General features: G+C 46.0%; 1 pseudogene; it reads left to right on the top strand.

Moving 5' to 3' along the window:
* Positions 1 to 1,267: 1,267 nt before the first annotated feature.
* LOC125364511 lies at positions 1,268 to 3,271 on the top strand (annotated as a pseudogene).
* The last annotated feature ends 1,401 nt before the right edge of the window (positions 3,272 to 4,672 follow it).

The raw sequence follows: 4,672 nt of genomic DNA, 5'->3' as shown, positions 1-4,672 counted from the left end.
TCTAAATGGCACTTTGATTCCACCAAACAAGAATTAAGAGTCCTCTTCCTGGGGCTGGAGATATGGCCTAGTGGCAAAGAGTGCTTGCCTCCTATACATGAAGCCCTGGGTTCAATTCCCCAGCACCACATATACAGAAAAAGGCCAGAAGTGGTGCTGTGGCTCAAGTGGCAGAGTGCTAGCCTTGAGCAAAAAGAAGCCAGGGACAGTGCTCAGGCCCTGAGTCCAAGCCCCAGGACTGGCAAAAAAAAGTCCTCTTCCTGCCACATGCAATGTCATTTGAGAGTCAATTCATTCATCATCTACATGTCAGGTGGATGTTAGGTGCAAAACTGATGTGCAAACTCCATGCTGTTGACCTAGGCCACCTCCAAAACTTCTGGGGCAAGTGGGAGGGTCTCCTCCCCTCTCCATCCTACCTGTGGGTAAAACTACAGCCATCTCCTTTTCTTTATTCCCCCAGGAGGCCATTCAACTGGAGAAAATTACTAAGACTGCCTCTATCAAAAGGTAACAAGGATTTCAATGAGACATGCCTACACCGATGAAGTTGAAATCTTTGCTTTAAACAAATGAACAAAGGCGAGAAGGTTTATGCGCTGGTGCCGAGGCTTCAACTCTGGTTCTGGGCCCTAAGCTTTTGTGCTCAAGGCTTGTACTCCCCTACTTGAGCCTCAGCTCCACTTCTGGCTTTTTTTTTGTTTTTTGAGATAAGAGTCTCTCAGACTTTCTGGCTCCAGCTGGCTTGGAACCTCCATCCTCAGATCTCAGCCTCGGAGAAGCCAGGAGTAAAGGCGTGGGCAGGCCACCCCCTGCGCCAGAGAGTTTCTGGGAGGGCACACCCTCCCAGACAGGGAGGCAGAAGTTGAAGGGTGGGCTCCTCATGTCCTGCCTATAAAGGTGGGCCGCAGGGCCTGGACTTCATGTGCCTATCCAGGCTGCTGGAGGAAGGAGGTGAAGAGCGCGCAGGTGCAGGATAGCCGCAGGAGCACCCACAACAGAACAAGGTGACCAAGACTCCTAGGGCCGACCTCGCAGCCAGTGTGAGAGGGGAAACCTCTCAGGACCAGGTTGTGGTGACAGCTGAGGTCCGGGATTTCAGCCTCTTCTCAGCTGCGGCTGTAAGGAGCAGAGCGGGGCTCCATCCCATCCACCTGGGCTTCTTCCTCACTGCCGGAGGCTTGAGCTTCCCCCTGGAATCATGCCAAATTCATCTGAAGACGTTTCCCTTACTGTAAAAAAAAAAAAAAAAAAAAAAAAAAGCAGGATGGAGCTCCATTCCTCGTGGCAGAAAGAATTGCCTGTGCACCTGAAGGCAAAGATAGATTTACAGCCTCCTTCGATGGACCAGCAGAGGTCCTGGCCAGCGGCAGCTTGTCCGGTACGCACCAGCGTGGAGTCAGTCTGTAGGGATTGGGTGCTGGAGCTGGGCCTGGATTGCATGGTGACACCTGTGCAGTTCCTGTCCGTGTCCCAGACTTCAGCCAGGGCTCGGGCCCTGAGGAGGAGGAAGAAGAGGAGGCGGCAGCGGCCTGAGTGCGAAGCACAGGACTGGCCAGGCGCAGGTGCCAACCTGGACAAGGAGGAAGGGTTAGTCAAATTTCAACCTTCCTTATGGCCTTGGGATTCAGTGAGGAACAATTTGAGAAGTGCACTGACAGAAATCTGTGTGCTCTATGATGTCCTCAGTATTGTTAGAGATTAAAAACAAACAAACAACAACAAAAAAAAACTGATGACTCTTGACCCAGTCTCTCAGGATGCAATACCCCCAAAACAGAATCCTCAGACATTGCAGCTGATGTCTAAAAAGAAGCCACTTGCTGGAGCAGCACAGATCCTCTTGAAGGGGGCAGAAGGACTGACTAAATCAGCTACTGAAAACCAGGAAAACAAACCAGAGAGACTTCAACTCTGAGCTCTTGAGATTAAGGCAACGCTGGGAATTTAGAAGGGTTGGAGATAAAATTTTTGGAGATCTGAGCTGCAGAAGTGCAGGATCTCTGTTTCCCCGTCATGGTATATTTGAAGTCATAAAGAACATAGATACTGATTTGGATAGGAAAATACCTGAAGCCTACTGTCCCATAGATGTCCAAATCTGAAGATACCAAGGTTTCTTATTCATAAACAGGCTCCAGACATAGGTGTTCTTGGCACAGTTCATCTCTTCAAGCGACCTCTGCCCAAATCCAAACCAGGCTCCCCACATTGGCAGACAAAGTTAGAAGCAGCACAGAATGTTCTCTTATGTAACAAAATTTTTTCACAGCTCTCTTTGGAAGCTGTTCAAATTAAATCACAAATACCTCATATGTGGGGAAAAACCAGATTATCTCTCAGCCCTTCCCAAATTTGCAGTTATTTCTTTGTGCCATTCATCAAATGATAAGAAATCCCCCAAATCAGCTACTGAAAAGCGAAGTGCAGAGGAGCACCTCAGTGTTCTAGAGCATAGCTTGCATATCCTGATTAGTGAGTTTTATAAGCAGAGCTTGAGTTTGCTCATGATGTGCACCCAGCAAGTGCACCTTTGGGCCACGAGGGAATGAGACTATCAGGTCCTCAAGCTTTGGTTAAAAATGAAATTAATTCAGTATAGTCCAATGAAGCTTCTGGGAAAAAATAATTAAACAAGCAAAACATATGTTTCTGAGGAACCCAACAGCTGCAACCATTGACAGATTGGCAACTCCCATTGAGGATCCTCAGATCCAGGCTCATTGGTCCAATATCAATGATGTTTAGGAATCCAGTGTGAAGGTGTTGATCACATCACAGGGCTATGAACAAATATGCAAGTCCATTCAGCTGCAGTTGAACATTGGAGTTGAGCAGATCTGAGTTGTATACAGAGATGGAAGGGTGACTCCACTGTCTCATCAGCAGGAGCTACAGGATTTTCTTCTATTTCATCTGTCTCAGCACCAGCTGCACACAGTTTTCAGCAGCTATCCAAGGTTATGGGTTGGCAGGTGCTGAGCTTCAGTAACCACGTGGATCTGAGGCCCTTAGAGAGCATTGGCAATGCCTCTGCCATAACCCTGGCCTCTCCAAATGGTGACTACGCTCTTTCAGTTCACACTGGGCCTGAGACTGGCAGAAAGTCCTGGTGCAGTTTCCCCGGGGTCCAGTGCAAAGATTCTCCCAAGATCGATGTGCTGCAGGGCAGTAAGTGGAACCATCTCCATGGGCCGTTCAGAAAGGTTTCGTGGAATAAAATGGAAGGATGAAACTGCTTATGTCTGCACTCAGCCCCTGTCTGCTCTGATTCTTCCAGAATGTGGACTCTAGATGGTTTTTTTTTGGCCAGTCCCGGGCCTTGGACTCAGGGCCCGAGCACTGTTCCTGGCCTCTTGCTCAAGGCTAGCACTCTGCCACTTGAGCCACAGCGCCCCCTCTGGCCGTTTTCCATATATGTGGTGCTGGGGAATCGATCTGAGCGATCATGTGTAGGAGGCAAGCACTCTTGCCACTAGGCCATACTCCCAGCCCTCTAGATGTTTGCAGGACACAATTAGAAGCACAAGGAAGAAAACGATTCCATAGGAGTTTCTTTTGAATTCTAGTTGTATCTTTTATCAGCAAGCTCAAGAGAGTACTTTGAAACAAAGCAGAGGGAGCCTGTTGTTCAACCATCAGGAGACAGTTGTAGTCAGAAGACATCATGGCCTGGTATTTCCTTTGGGGTCGACACTGGGGCATCGCCGACATTCCAATTGTTCATTCCTCCTGTTGAAGCAGCATGCCATCTTCCAGAATCCGCTTGTGGAGTACACCTGAACTGGTGGTACAGCTGGTTGGAGGGTGAAGCCCTACATGATTCTTTGTTATTGTTTTAATGAGAGATGGATACTAAATTTTAGCAAATGCTTTTTGGTAATTATTGAAATACTCACATAGCTGTTTATCCTGAGTAAAATTCAATATAATAAATATTAACATATTCTTAAATTTTAAACTCCATTTTCATACTTTCAGGTTAAATCCTATTTAGTTATGATGCAATAATACTCTTTTAACACATCCAGCCAATTGGATTTGACTTTCTAACATTTTATTTCAGATATGACTTGCTGACATTTTATTTAGGAATTTTGCCTTTATATCTGATAGTAACATTAGCCTGCTATTTTCTGACTTGGTGCTGGTAGTATCTGCCTTTTGTTTTGTTTTGTTTTCCTTTACTGTCAAAGTGAAGTACAGAGGTGTTATAGTTTCATATGTAAGGCAGTGAGTACATTTCTTGTTCAACTTGTTACCTCCTCCCTCATTTTTCTCTCACCTCCTCCCTAGTATCTGCTTTTAACATCAGTGTTAGTCTACTAACTTCAACACTGAGCTGTGGTACTTTGCTTTGTTTTCATATTATAAGAGAACTTTGGAAATTCAGAATTTATACGTTCTTTGAATATTTTAAATGTCACCTATAAAACCACCTGGTCCAGTAAATTTTATAAAGGAAACTTGTTGGCCAGCTGCCAGTGGGTCATGCCTGTAATCCTAGCTACTCGGGAGCCTGAGATCTGAGGATCACAGTTTGAAGCCAGCCTACGCAGGAAAGTCCATAAGATTTTTATCTCCAATTAACCACAAAAAACCAGAAGTAAAACTAACAACTGTGGTTTAAGTGGTAGAGCACTAGCTTTGAGCATGAAAGCTCAGGAACAGT

This window comes from Perognathus longimembris, chromosome 16 (assembly GCF_023159225.1).
Source record: "Perognathus longimembris pacificus isolate PPM17 chromosome 16, ASM2315922v1, whole genome shotgun sequence".
NCBI lineage: Eukaryota > Metazoa > Chordata > Mammalia > Rodentia > Heteromyidae > Perognathus > Perognathus longimembris.
Note: the sequence above shows the minus strand (reverse complement) of the source record. Positions and strands in the feature narration are given on the sequence as shown.